Here is a 15,466-nt window from a genome sequence, read left to right on the forward strand (position 1 = left end):
AGAGCACAGTAACACTATTTGATAGAGCACATCCTCAGCTACAAAACGTTCTATTTCAACATAGCCACCAATGCAGTCACTTCAGTGCTTGAAGTGTGCAAGCATGGGATTTCATCACCCCGTTACCGTCCAGCAGTCTGAAATGATTGTATTGAAATTGATTTTCAGCACAGAAGCACTTTTCTCCCACTTCTAAGGATTTTCTTACATATCACCTGAAGGATGTGCTGACAGCAGTTGTGTCAGTGGATTACTTACAAGTGCAAACCTGTAAACAAAACCGCTGTTGTCACCTACAAGTTAATAACACCAATTTCCATAAGAAACTGACAACGTTTCTTTAGGAAGTAGATGAGCTTTCAGGCACTATGTGAGTGTGATAGGAGGCTAATTATAAAAGGAGAGGGGGGTGCTGAGCATCAGCAGTAGGATATGTTAATTTTGTGACACAGAGAAGGTTGGGGCCGGTGCTGCAGGGATTCTGAGCAGAGATGGCTGTGGTGATTTGCAGGACCCATACAAGTGAGTTACTGCATACAGCCTCATCCTTCCAAGTCCCTGTTTGTCTCCCGTCCCCGTTTGTGTTTTTTTTTTGCTTTGTTTTTCTCTCTCTAAGCTTGCCATTCACTCTAGTGCTGCTATTTCTTATGTAGTCCCAGCAAGATCAACAGGCTGCTGACCTGGATGCTCTTGCACGTGCCTGCTGTCTCCTGGCTAGCTGGTTTGTTTTGTATGCTGGGTGTAGCCCTCAACATGAACGCATCCACAACATGAGAGGTTTGAGTTTCAGAAGGTTATACAGTTTGTATCGTTAACTACAGTCTGTTGGGTAGGAATATAGATAAGAACGTGAATCTATAAGTTTTGGATAGCTGTATTTGGGTGTCTGGCTTCCAAGTTTCTCTTTTAAAACCCCACGTAACTGTGGCTGTGCTGCTTTAGGTCTATATTTATTTCTATGCCTTCAAGAAGAGTTGTTTTTTTTTCACTCTTTTCCTTTCTGTGAGGAGCTGAGGGCAGTAACTGGAACAAATATTTCTAGTGGAATGGACAGTTCAGTGCAACTGTGAAGTAAACTTCAGGTCTTGCAGTTCGTAGATCATAGAATGGCTTGCCCTGGGAGGGACCTTAAGGATCATTCAGTGCCAACCTCCTTGACATGGCAGCGTCACCAACCACTGCATCAGGTCTTTAGTGATTCAGCTTTCTATGTGACACTTCACAACATCACGTTCTCCTTGTGCTCATTTGTAAGCAAAAGATGTTTCTTATTGCCCCGAATCAAAGAGATGATGCACTCACTGTGCTAAGTACAGCCCACTTCTATCCTCACACGTGCATCATGTACAGATCTTGTAGCTTATGGTGAGATGTGACCCTACCATCTTCACATCAAATCGCTATTAGACACAATGGAGTAACTCTAATCATCACTTGATCTTGTTAACATGCACTCTTTCCCAGTGAATTTAATTTTGATTGATCGGTGGGGTCTTGAACTTAAAATAAATAAGCAACGGCTGCGCATAGTGGGATATTTCCATCTATTCTGCTGCACTTCAGGTCAGATCCCTGTAAGGATGTGCTGGTAGTCACTGTGCTGTGTTTGCATGCTAATCAGACGCAGTTCATGAAGCCTTATACTTGAGAAACCCTCCGCTGTGCTCTGCGGAGCAAACTTGAACTTTGATACGCAGGGGAAAGTCTTCAAGATTGTAAAGCCTTAAGTGTCTCTGCCAGCATTTTGATGACTACTTACGCATGTTTTGTAGGTCTGGTGTCAAAAAGGCTCGCTTCTCTTTAAGACACTTGTGATTAATAAAGGGAAATTTGAACTCGCTCCCTGGGGTATTCTTGCACAAAGCTGCGTGGCCTGGAAGCAGTGATATTTGTGTGGAATTTGTCTCATGGAATGATTGTATTTTAATAGACCTCTGCACAAGCACTACAGGAAAGCAGCTATTTATTATGCTGTGCTGTGTATTTGCGTCAGGTAACATTTCACTGACTCTGTGCCAAAAGGATGAGGTCTGTTCCTTTCCTATCAGACAGCTTTTCAGAACAGCCTGAAGTTAAACTGTGCTTAACTTGGAGCTTCTTCACCATAGTAATTTGTCTTGTCATTGCTAAGGTTAAATTGTCTACGCTGCTGCTAATGATAATGAAGGAAGGTAGCAGTCGAGTTAATTTGGGACCTGCAGTGGGCTTGGAGAATCTGAGGCATTAATGTGACCTTGTGTGACTCAAGGCAGTTCAACCAGGTCCAGAGCTTCACCTGGCTCAGTTCTGCTTGGAAAAGCATCCTGTGTGTGGCAACAACGCTGCTGAGGAAACACAAGTGCACATCTCTAATAGGGTAATCTCCCAATTTGACAGGCTTGTTAAGGGGTGTTTCAGATACTACTGCTGTGGGGGTGGGAAAGCCCTGACTTGTGTTGGAGTGAATGTCTTGTTAGGTCTGAATTGTGATACACTGAAGGGCAAAACGATGTCTGAAAGAATGCAGAGAGGGTATCAGCAAAGGGAGCGTGGGGCCTTTGGCTGGTGCCATGCTGGGCTGTGGGTGGGAGATGGCTGCAGCAGCAGACATTGTGGCCAGGCTGAAGCCTGCTGAGCTCACTGCAGCCTGAGTGGCATGTTGAGGTGTCTCACAGCTCAGAGGGGTGTTACAGAAGGGAGATCTGTGCTGCATGGCATCAGGCTGCAGAGCTGCACCTGCTGGTGCTGCAAGTATCTCTATGGGGAGCAGCACTGCTGATTGCATCGTGCCAGGCCCAGAGGGAGGGCACCAGGCTGTGGGATGCTCTGTGCCCTCCTTGCCCTGTGGAGTGCCGGCAGGGACAGTGGCTGTATGTGTTTGGGGTGGGGATGTGTGTGGTTTAGCGATAACTGTGCTGGGACAGGGGCGAGCATCCCTGCTGGGTGACAGGGCTTCAGCTGGATCCTGGAGATGATGGAGGCCTCATTTCTGGACCCTGACATGGGAGCTCTGGGGCCAGGCCTGCTATTCCTTCCCCGTGGGCTGTCTCCTTGCCCTGAGCCAACAGAGCTTTGTCTGGGCTCTGGCTGAGGCACTGGGTGGGAGCTGCAGGCATCCGCATCTCCAGCAGGCTCGTGTGAGCAATGTGCCTTTAAGACTAGCAGGAGAGCAATAGTATCCCCCTCCCTCCTGTTAATTGTAGCATGTTTTTCAGCCATGCTTTCCAGTCACATTCGCAGCTTGTGAGAGAGAGGGAGCAGTGCTGATGCTCCCTGGCTGAGCGCTGTTTGTGCCGGCAGGACAGTGTGTGCTTGCCCACGCTGTGGGCGCCTGCAGCTGATGGACAACGGAGCTGTATGCTGGGGGCAGGAGCCCTGTGTGCCCCAGTGGCAGTGACACCGCCGCGTCCCTCACCTCCTCACCTTGTCTTTGGCTGTGGCCTCTGACGTGCTGGCCCCTCTGGGAGCTGTGTGTTCCGCCGGTGCTGGGGCGATGCAGTGGGAGCTGTGCGGTGCCTGCCAGGGGATGCTGTGGGCTTCCGTGGGATTGCTTGGCTCCCAAAGTGACTGCAACTAACTCCAGGTTGGGACTGCTTCTCGGAGGATGTCCTGTGCATCTCCACTTGTTTCCCTCCGGCCTCGCTACGGAGTATTTGGAGTATTTCGTTTGCCCCTCCCAGTGGAGGACAGAGTCGCAGGCCTCCAGAGGGTTAAGAGCATCTGCCTTTACGCCAAGTGTTCAAGCAGGAAATAATCTGCAGAGATACATGTGCAGCAATTCAACTGCTGCCACTCTCCCAGGCTGCTGCTGCTGCTCAGTGTGTGTCAGGAGCTGCGCCGCTCACAGAAGATGCTTTCTTGGTGTGTCTGAAGTGCTGGGCATGGCAGCAGAGCCCCCGCTCCGAGGGCTGGGGTGAATGTCTCCATCCACGAGGAATTATGTTGACCTGCAGGCTCTGCTGGCTCAGTGAGGTAGGTGCTGCTCCCTGTGCAACGCGCCGTGAGCTTTGTCTGCGGGGTACAGTTCTCTCCTCGTCCTGGGCTATGCTGTCAAAATGTATTTCAGTGGGAAGCAGCTTCAGTTTGCAGCCTAAAGCTGGACAGAAATATGTGTCTGTGCTTTTTGTGCTTGCAGCAGGAAGGAGAGTGTAGGGTATCCTCAGGGATACCTTTCGTGCCTGGCAATAAAGTTGTTGCACTTAATTGGAGCAAACTTGCTTTGGTCTGTGAAATGCACCTGGGAGCTCTGCTTCTTCCTGATGTGACCTCTGGAAGGGGCTGGCTGCAGCACGCGGGGTTATGCTTCGGTTCAGATGCAGGCATACACTGCACTCTACAGGTCCCTGAATTCTGCTCCTGTGAACGTGGGGAGGACAATGGACATCCACATGGAGGCAAAGTGCTGCTGGCAGGGAGACGGTGTTATCTGGAGGAGTGAGATTCCACCAACAGGGAAAAAGAGGTGCTCTGCACTGAAAGAGAGGGGATTGGAAGGTTCTAAGGGGTGATTTTGGTATTTGGAAGCAGAGAAAGAAATGCATTTTAGGAGTTGTCTGATCTGTGCTTTGCTTTTCCAGCTCTGTGAAGAGGAGCTCTGTTCATCTATGCTAACTGCTTTACTACCTGCAAGGTTTAGTTGAAGCTATTTTTTAATGATTATTATAATTTTTGCACCAATAGCTAAGAGAGGAAAAACTGCTAACGCCAACAAATTTCAACGTCAGGTTTCCTCAGGCTCGCTAAGGATGGTGCCTTCTTGAGAAGTCTCTCTCAAGACCAGCAGCAGCCCAGGCTGTGCCTTTCTCACCATCAGACCACACATTCTGGCTTCTCTTGAGACCTCCAGTGGGTGCTTTGCTCTGTAAAGGCTGTGCTGAAAGGGAAAGTTCTCAAACATTTTCCCCTGGAAAAAGCAGAGTGGTGTGTAGTGGGTGCTGATTTGCTAAAGGTGTTCATGGCTAACCTGTGTGTGTGTGTGTGCATGTTGGCTTCTGAGCAATCCATCACGGATCCTGCCAGTGAGACCTGACCATGTGGGATGGGTGGGCACTGCCCGGGTGATGTGCTTGTGTCACACGGTGAGAGGCTCGTGTGCATTTCTGGTGCTGCAGGTCTATGGGAACAGCGCGGCCAATGGTGCCATTGCTGTGAAACTATTCCAGAAGTGTTTCTGTGGCGTTGTAGCAGAACAAATGTGTTATAGCTGCACTCTTTGCAGGGGGGAAAGAGCAGAATTGTCACGTTCACTGTAAACGTTTTAGTCGCTTTTGTTGTCTTTAGTCGGGGCTCCCTGACTGCATTGTGTTGCTACCTGAGTTGGCAGCTCAGAGCATTTCTTGTTGCCTCCTGAACTTTCCAAGACTGTTGTGCCGTGCTTGAGTCATCTCTAACCTATCCCACAGGGAAGGCTCAGGAAAATCTCCCCTTCTTACCAGCAAACTGGGGCCAAATGCAGGAAAGAACACGCTCCTTTTGCAAGAAGAAGATATTTGTGGAGCCTCCTTTGGGATCTGATAGGAAAGACCTCTGCTGCTCTGCAGGACCTCTATGTTGGTGATGGAGCAGCAGGAGTGGTCCGGTGGCTTTGCTGATGCTATGACACCAGAAGCCACAATCCCTGCAGGGGATGGAGTCTGCAGTGGTGCTTGGGGAGCAGCTGCTCTGCTCTGTCCTGCGAAGGAGGGTTCCTTGCTTCCCAAGAAGGAGGCAGAGCTGGGCAGCAGCGCTCCATAGCAACGCACGCATCTCCTGCAAAGGGGGGGGAGAAAAATCTCCTGGTTTCACTCAGAGGTGGAAATACAAATGTGTGAACACCCCGTGGAGAATCTCAGCCGTGTAGTGCTGGTATAAAGCCATCTGAACGGCTTCTCTAGAAAAATGCATTTATGACATATGAGCGTTAAATAACCAAATTACCTGTGCAGGAAACACTAGAGAAATTATATGGTAGTCATCCTGCTTATTGCTATTTGCAGCCAGGCAGAATGGTGATTAGAGCTGGCTGAATTAAAGCAAAACGTTTCTCACAAACATGCTTTCCAAATTCGGAACAAATTTGGTGCTTGCTGGGCAGCAGCAGTTTTGGCTATCCTTGTGCCCCTGTTCCAGCAAGTGCTTTTTTCATCAAGTACTTCTGCTAAAGCAACAAAGAATTGGAGCCTATTCACGTAGGCTGGAGGTGTGAGTGGGAATATGTGCCTTATAGCTGTACTCTCATCCACTTAGGGAACAAAAACACTACGTTTGACCTCCTGATTATTTCTAAGTGGTGTTTTTGGTCAGTAACGGTTTTGCATTAAGCTCCTAATTATATGGATGTCAAGAGCTAGTTGCTCGAGTTAATTATGGTCATTTTAAAAATTGTAATTTATGAAATGAGGGGTGATCAACACTGCGTGTCACGTGTGCTGTGCTGTGATACATCCCCTGGTCCAAGAGCCACAGAAGTGCATGGCTCGAAGACCAAGGGCAGGGTGCTCAGCATGGCCCGTGGTGAGAGCTGCCGAGGCCCATTGCCATCACTCTGCTGTACAATGGCTGAGTTCAGTGTTCATTTGGGTCCAGCGGTGGCCTGGAATCAGCCAACCTGGGATCCCTGTGAGGTTTGTTTCTGAAGCAAAGGCCTGGCCTCATCCGGAGCTGCACTGCTACAGTTTGCCAGTAGTGTCTGCTCATAGGTCACAGGCGGCATACGGCATAATGACAGACCAGTGCAATGGGAATACAATGAATTCTCAGGAGCTGCTTCCTGCAGGGTGATTTTCCTGGCTTCTGTGGGGATACAAACGAAGCTCAGTAATTAGGTGCCTGCAATCTTCCAGCAGCCATTTCATTTTTAAGCTTTGGATGCTGCCTTGAAACCAGCTACAGGTGGTCCAAGCGTGTGGGCCACAGTACCTGTTGGAGTCAAAGGCAAAAGTGATGTTTTGATAGTGACTGGAGTCTTTAAGAGATTGTGTTGAATGCAGTTGAAATCTCTCTGGCTTTGAACCACTTATAAAACGTGTTCACAGTAGGTGGTGGCATCAGCCTCCTCGTAGTGAATGCAGATATTTATATTATGCAAAAGGTTTTCTTGTTTTGCTGCATTCAGATGATGACTGGAGATACCATTCCTGTTAGATAAAAAAACTGAGTCTGACTTTAGAGGTGAATTCAAAGAGCAATTTCTATTTAATATATATAGCAGCAAATAGGAACAAAGCTGCTTAAAGATTACTTTAATGATGAATCATTATATGGCTCTCACCAGCCTGAAAAGCAATAAAAGTCAAAATGGAGTGCTAGGGTTTAATCGCTTAGAAAATTTGTAGGAAGGGACCTGTATTGTAGGGAGGGTTTTTCACTATATCAAAGTAAAAATACTTTTGAGATGCAACAGTACCAAGTGACTTTTCATCCGTAGATGAGAGGCAGCTGCTACCTATTGTGTATTGTTCAGGGAGGTTATTCTCTTTGGCTGTTAGTTACTATTGAGGATATCTTTAAACTTCTGGCTGATTTCCTTCCTCTCCCCATTTGAGGGCAGATGCTGCCATATTCCTTCTTCCCTTGAACGTTGTCGTTGTTGCTACCAATCCTAATTAAATGCCGTAAATTTTAAAAATCAGATTAATCCGAGCCATCAGCCCAGTGCAAATGCTGTAATAATGGGAGATCATAAAACGTTCAAGGGACTGTGATTTTTACTACAGCGCTGCGATGGCATGTGGCCAAAGCTCTCGCTACCTTTGTTCAGATGGCAGGGATTGTGCTGTGCACGCTTCCGTGTCATGCAGCAGGAGCAGAAATGATATGTGGCTCAGCTGTTGAGTTGCGCTCTCTGTCTATAAGTCAAAAAACATTAGAGAGATGAACGTATGATATGAAGTGCCCCCTCCTCGCTATAAAAGGAGGATGGATCCCATGGTTTCTGCACAGAAGTGGGCAGACAGAGCTGGGAGGTGGTTGCACATCAAAACTTCAGCTTGTTTGTGAGCTGTGTGGCAAAGTTGATCTTCTCACTCTGTCCCAACTTAATTTTGGAGGCGGCGACATCAGGAAAGATCTCAGTGGTCGTTATGGATGTAATTACCCGGCACTGAAAGACAGGAAGGGATTAAACTAACACTGCAAACATTTATGTTGGAGTTGGTTGTTTAGATTTTCCTCACAGCTGAAGATAAAGGCACTCAGCGGGAGCAATTAACCTCGCTTGTTTTAGAAGTCTGAGATAAGAGAAGATGGATCACAGCTGGAAATGCCCCATCCGCACCACTTGTGCACTTGGTCTGCCAGTCTGGCTTGGGTTGCGATGGTGGCAATGGTTGGGATGAACACCCCAGCAGCAGCAATTGGGTCAAGCCCTAATCCAGCCAGTGCTCAGCTCCACCTGGACTGCTCCAGGTTCCTTGCACAGCTTTGATGGAAACAGGGAGTGCCAGGCAGGATCTGACCCTTCACGTTGTACACTGCCTTATGGATCTTGAGCTGCTTTGAGCAAGTGTGGCTGTAGAGTCCGTGTTGCTATTTCCTGCTTTGTATGCAGGCACCCCTCGCTATGACCTTATGACTTGATGGTAAATGCACTGTTTTTGACAAAAGCTACAAGCTGTCATTCCTCTTCTCCACTCCTAAATAGCAATTAAATCTTCCAGACACACTCCAGGTGTAATGGTGGAACTGAAGCAGGGAAATCCATCAGTTCAGAGACTGATGCTGTTGATGCACGCTCGTGTTGGCGGCTTTTTGCAGCAATCCTGCTCCTGCCTTGCTCCTTCAAAGTTCCCCAACCTTGTCCCCCTTCTTCATTGCATGTAGGTGGTTGCTATTGCAGAGGAAACAATGGTAGTACGAGATCTGTCCCATGAAATATTATGTACTGAGGTTTACCCAATGGGCTTGTAACAGCCAAAATGTGGAATTAGGAAGTGGGTTTCTTTTTTGCGTGCTAAGCAGCATTCATGCAACATTTAACCAGGAATGCCCAACTGTGTTCATTTTCAGCATAACTTTCAGGAAGCTCTGGGCAGATGTGTATGATTTTATAATAGCTATTGCTTACAAAGGAGGAAAAAATTACAGAAGCATATTAATTATCTACAGTTTAATGTATATAGTGGTTTGCAAACAGCTATTGTGGACATTGTTATCTGAAAGACTGCAGTTTTAATGGTTCTAAAGGGGACAATTGTAGATCTATTGAAACTCTTACAGTTATGGTTTAATTTTAATATGGGTCCTATTTGGAAAAGCCTGTTTTTTTATTTTATGGTACCCAGTTTTATGTGCTTGGCTTATGGCAGTAAAACCATATTTGCATTCATTGCAGCATTCAACTATGTCTGCATCAAAGAGGACTCCTGCCTTAATAACCTACCCATTTTAATGGCTGCTTTCTCTGTTTTCTAAAACTAAATGCAAATATAAAACCCAATGTAAGCCCATAACTCTGAACAGTGCCACGGAATATGGCAAATGCTCTCTGATTGCCTAGATTGTCAGAAGACCTAAGCGATCGTTGAGGTCGTGTAGTTTGACCAACTGGTAACACAGGGTATAGCAAATGTTATCCAGCAACTTCTTGCCCTTCAGAAGCATATTCAGCCTTGATTAAGGAGTGCAGATCACTGGGACTCAAATGTGTCCTAAGGGTAGTTGCTTTGGTGAGTAATTCTTTCCAATGCTTTAAAAAATTAAAATCTCCAATTGGAGTTTATTTCCTTCCTCCATATGTTGGATGATCTTCTGCTTTTTTTCTCCTTAATTAAGGAGGCTGCTGCTAATGAAAATCATTTCACGTGCTGTGGGAAAAACGTTGCTCAGCCTTCTTTTTGCCAAAGCGATTCTGTTTAAACTCTTTGCACGCAGTCTGTTTTCAGGCACTTAAATCATGTTACATTTCCCTCCCATTTTTTTTTTTGGCATCTTTGAGCTGTGGATCTCAGAGGTGGGCATTCTGGGACAGCAGAACACTACTAACGTTCTCATTGGCCCCATACGCAGAAACAGCATCACCTCCCTCTAAACCTGGACAACATTGCCTCCCTTCAAATGTCCAAGGGTGTCATTAGCTCCTGCAGCTGGTGACCTTAGGACTGCATATGCTACCTATCTGTCATCACTCCTATATATATGCTTAAGTCTGTGATTTCAAACACGCAATTCACCCCTCTGTAAGTGAGGTAAGTCATCCAGCATGGCTTTCCTTGATTCTAGATGAGCAGGCTTGTCTCTTGCTGTGTTCAAATGCCTGATCTTTAGCAGAAAAGAACTGAGTTGTTTGTCTGCAGTCATTCAGGTCTGACCCTGTTTACCCTTAAGCAGGTACTGAGCTGCAACGGGCTGCAAAACATTTCTCTGTAGGCCCAGTTGAAGGCACTTCCATTCACTGATTGTTCCTCATTAAAACTACATCTTGCTGATTATCAGTAATTTTTAGTGTTCTGTAGTAATTTCATGTAATGATATTATTACAGTGCTTGGTGTGTCACCAAGCTGTTAGCGAAATACAAGTTGCAATGTGAGCACAGCTGCTATATTTATTCCCGCAACCTGCTTTATTAAATGTATTAAAAATCATGTCAGGATTATCCAGCAGGGCTGACGGGCTTCCCATCATGAGCAGACACAGAGTGCCTGCCCTGAGGATGCAACAATCTCTGCTACTTTCCCCTTCCTGATGCCCATTGGATGATATTCACCAGGAGAGACTTATCGGACTTTTACTGCTGTTGAGGTCGTCTTAAAACTACCCAAGACAAAGATAAAGCAAATTATATCTTTTGTTTGAGCACTGTTCTATTTCTCCATACTTCTGTCAACTTTGGATTTCCTGCTGGCACTTGAGGAATGAAAAGAAAGTAATGAAATTACAAGTCCAGTCATCAAGCCATTCCTTTGTGATTTTGATCTGAGGAGTCTATAATTGCCAGGATAACTATCCTGTCTGCCTACAGCTGCTGGACTCAAGTATTCCTTTGGTGTCTGTCATAAACTCTCCAGTTCAGCTCCTCACTGCTGGCCTCCAGCTCTTTTCCTTTGCTTTGTCATCACTTCCTTTTGCTCCTCTCCTGAGGTGTAAGTACTTCCAGCAGGAAAATGGAACAAAACCTTTTCTTCTCCAATTGCTGCAAGAGATTTGCATGTTGCTTTCTGTTTCCTGTTTCCTTAGTTCTAGCCCTGCGATTTCTGATTTTTTTTTTTAGCACCCCTTACCTGTGGGTCTCAGTATGACTCCACCTGAACTATTTTTTTTAACCATCCTTTTATTTATCCCTTTTTCCCCTCATATGGTCCATTTATTTCTTTGACATAACATTTACTGACAGCCTGGTATCCTGTCTCCAACAGTGGCAAACAGCAGATGCTTAGAGAAGAATACAAGAAACAGGGTGAGAATATAATAACCCTAATATATCCTGCCAGCAGCAATCAGTATCACGTATGCCTGTGTTGTGAATGTGTTTATGCACAGCCCAGTGGGGGTTATAATGCCTAAAACCATGTGGGTGAGGAAAGGATAATTTTATAAGGTGGCAAATCTTCTTGCCTAGCTGCTGCCCTCTCCTTGCTTTGCTTTGCTTAGCACAGGAAGCTACAGCAGTGCCACGCTCGTTTCTCAGCAGGTCATTTGCAGGGCTCTTTGCATCTGATGGAATAGTTTGTATTTCTTTCCCTTGGAGGTTTTCTGGGGGTGGTGAAATTCTTATAACGCGGCAGATGTAGCGGGAAGTGTGATATTGAGAGTGGAAAAATCATGGCTGAGTAGGGGAGGGAGAGACACAAGCACGATTCCACTCTGCTTATGGAGAGATTACAGGTGTCTGGCATGCTTGCCCCATGGGCAAGTGAGTGAGCACCACTGAGCCCTGGGGAAACAGGGCCAGGCATGTGCTGACAGCGGTAGAGAAGATGATGCGTTGTAGGTGCCACTGGAAATCCATCAGCTGCTGGCTGAATTGTGCTAAAGCAAGAAACAAGTGCGGTAACGTTACAGGGAAATCTCTTTAAGGACATTTTTTAGGCTAAATGGGAAAGGTCTTTTGTTTTTTAAGCTGTTGGATTTCATATTTTTTTCTTTTACTCTTTGGCTACCATTGTACTACTGGGGATGGTGCAGTGTAGCAACCTGCTTAGTCTTATTTCACTGTCATTTTAATAATGTGATATAAATATCAACACCACATTGTTACCATATATCTATATACACACACACACACACTATATATATATATATATACACACACATATATTTCTGGCAAAAAAAAAAAATATATATATACATACACGCACACATATTTCTGGCAAATAAAAAGGAAGAGAATCATAGAATGGCCTGGGTTGAAAAGGACCACAATGCTCATCCAGTTCCAATCCTCTGTTATGTGCAGGGTCACCAACCAGCAGACCAGGCTGCCCAGAGCCACATCCAGCCTGGCCTTGAATGCCTGCAGGGATGGGGCATCCACAACCTCCTTGGGCAACTGTTCAGTGCGTCACCACCCTCAGTGAAAAACTTTTTCCTAATATCCAACCCTAAACTTTCCCTGTCTCAGTTTAAACAGAGAATATTAATATCTCTTGCACTCTTCTAGTGCAACAAAAGCAAACCAACCAATCAAAGCCAATCCCCAAACAGACACTGGACATCTAATTATCAGCTTTTCAGTTGTCACTTTGACTGTTGCCATAAGTACTCCAGCAGCCAACACACCACAGTTAGATTTAACCTCAGCTGGTGGTCAGATTCATTGGTATGAGGATTTTATTTGAGTTGTGTTTTCTTCACATGGTATATTTTCTTATTGTGGTTGTTGTTTTTTTCATTGCTAGCTTGTAGAAGTCCTTGGCTCTTTCTTAGGATAAGATATAAAAGACTAACAGGAAGAAAAAGGCATTCCTGTTGACATGACAAGCCTTCAGTACCTGTCTCCTTGCTGTTCAGCTTTACCAGTAAGAGAACAAGGGTCATTCTCTTAAAACAGATGGGTCCATAAATCTCTACAGCTCCAACCACTCCAGTGCATACCATGTGGCTGTTGAATAGGATTGGACAATACTCTTCCTACGTTTTCCTCTACTCCCAACAGTGTAAGAGTGCCTGTGGTGAGTTCTGCTGGGTGATCCTGGCAGTGGCTTTAGGGGATGCTCAGGAAAGGTGGGTGAAGTCCCCACTGAGCCTTTCCTGGATGGAGGTTTCTGACTCTGTGCCAAGCTGTGCGTGCCATACCTCAGGAATGTCCATGTAAATTAGCTAATGTGCTTTTCTGCCCTGGATTTAGAATTTCTTTGATGCAGAAGCAAGCTGTATCTAGAGACTTGGGGCAAAAATATGCCTGCTGATAGATGCTGTAGGTCCAGGTAAATCATCTGTAAGTACAGCACATCCTATTCCTTTAGCCAGTGACAGTGTTATTTAGGGGTGATATCAAGCAGTCACAAAGTAATAAGGACTGTCTGAGAAGAAAATATGTGCTAAAGCTCTTAGGTGTAATGCTAATTTAAGTAAAATATGTGCTCTATTTGGGCTGTGGAGTATTTCTCCTAGAAATCTTAATAACATTCAAGCCTTAGATATTTTAACATGGGTGTTCTTCAAAACGAAGATGCTATGATTAAGAACATCTAGGCTTATTTTTAGTTTGGGTTGATTCATTCTGTTCTTAATGGGTTTCTCAGCAGTAGGGACACCTGTGCCTATATAATGTATTTAAATATGGCCTGGTGGTGTATTCCCCCCCTCCCCATGATGGGAAGCAGAGGGAGCAAAGTTCTCCTCATGTTGTTAATGCAGGTCACGTTTCAAGTCAGGCTGATGAGCAAGGACATCAGTATTATGCAGATATTACTCTCAGAATTTGTTAATGCTGATACAGTGCATAGAAAAGAATGTAACTCTCCCTAAGAGCTGAATAAAAAATAAATGTTGCAAACAGAAATCTCCTAACTTCATATTAAACGATATCATAAGTATGCCAGAAGGTAATACGTGAACCATTCAGACAGAGGCAATAACTGCACAGCTTTTTACTTCTCTGAAGGTGGTTTCTCCCTGTCTGTGTGAACGTTATACTGTAAAACCCCTTTCTGGAATGACACCTTGTGCTACCTGCCAGTGTAGTTGGGTTAGAGTGGAGTTACCATTTGCTGTGCAGGTGGCTCTTGTCGTGATGCAAACATAAGGTTACTAAGATTTGTTTTTCCTGAAGACCTCCTTTATATATTGCAAAAGATAAAGTGTGTTTTTTTTCGTAGTGTTTTAACTATTGGAATGTGAATGGGAGCACAGCTGGATAGCAGTGGTGAAAGACTGCTCTCTTTATTGGCAGCATTAGCCCACGTGAGTGCTGGATGAAGTCCTCCCTGCAGCCTGAGCAGCTGTATTTTTTCCAAGATGAGGTGAAATGTTTTAGTCTGTGCTGAGCCCGGAAAGCAATAGATGCCATTGACCGGAGATTTAAACTTTGTCCCTGGCTGCTGCTGGCTGTCGTTTTTATGATGATTCTCTTTTAACTTCTCCGACTCCTGTTGTATAGTTGGTGTTGATTTAGCCTGCCAAAATAGGCTGGAGACGCCTGCCTCATCTTGGGCATCCAATTAATTTCCCCAAGTGTTGCTGTGTATAAAGGTACCGCTTTTCCCTGCCTCTTTGAGTTGTGTCATGGCAAATGAAGTCCCACCCAGGAGAGCAAATTTCCTTCTGCCCTACTGAGGCAGTAAGCTCTGTAGATGCAATGGGATCTCTCCCATTGCTCTTTAATCTGCTTGGGCTCACAACTCCCTTCCCTTCTCTCAGGAAATACCATTTCAAAAGATACAGATATTTTTTTTGTTTGAAAGTGTATCTTAGGGGGTGTGAAATACATTGCCATGTGAAAGTGCATGGGAGGTGTTCTATGGTTGAACTGGGTAAGGAGACAGGTGGGCCGGGGCAAACAGACTGAGCAGGGTTCTTTTTGTTTCATAACTGGAATCACACATCTTGCTTTTTATTTCCTTTCTTTTAAATCAGATTTTTCAACTCTATCCAAACCACAGGCTGTTGTGTCTACAGCAGGCAGCTCAACATCACCACTCCTTAAATGGATATCAAGAGTTTAAGTGCCTGAATTCTTACAGTTTGAAATGTAGCTATTTAATGCCTACAGGTGTATTCACTTTTTACTGTTTGAGTCCAAAGCTCAGGATACTGAGCTTTGCAAACTGTTGCAAAGTGGCACAGAGCAAACTGACTGTGCTGATCTCGAGGCGTTCATTGCTTTTGCAACACTGACAGATTGGAGGGGGGAAAGATTTTGTTGCATGCCGTGCTGCTGAGCTAGCTATGCTGGTGGCAGGTCTCCCGTGACTACGTATCCGTTCTCAGGCAGAGGCTGTTCAGGTTGCAGTGAGCATATGCTTTGCTGAATGAACCTGCCTGATCAGTGCAGCCAACGCGATCAGCTATGAACATCTCTTGGCTCTAACACTGGCATATGTGAAACGGGGCGATGCAGAAGAGGGAGGT

At 45.4% G+C, this 15,466-nt stretch overlaps 1 protein-coding gene across 3 annotated transcripts in view; it reads left to right on the forward strand.

Moving 5' to 3' along the window:
- The window catches only part of HTR2C (5-hydroxytryptamine receptor 2C), a 239,929-nt gene that overhangs the window by 40,362 nt on the left and 184,101 nt on the right, over positions 1–15,466 (forward strand). For 2 of the 3 annotated variants that reach the window (XM_004940650.5, XM_004940651.5), the window contains exon 1: positions 3,206–3,951. The exons of the other annotated variant lie outside the window; for it this stretch is intronic. The gene's annotated coding sequence lies outside the window, so the exon portion shown is untranslated. Of the gene's footprint in view, positions 1–3,205; positions 3,952–15,466 lie in introns of those variants that run through there. 3 annotated transcript variants of the gene reach the window in all.

This window comes from Gallus gallus, chromosome 4, assembly GCF_016699485.2.
Source record: "Gallus gallus isolate bGalGal1 chromosome 4, bGalGal1.mat.broiler.GRCg7b, whole genome shotgun sequence".
Taxonomy (NCBI): domain Eukaryota; kingdom Metazoa; phylum Chordata; class Aves; order Galliformes; family Phasianidae; genus Gallus; species Gallus gallus.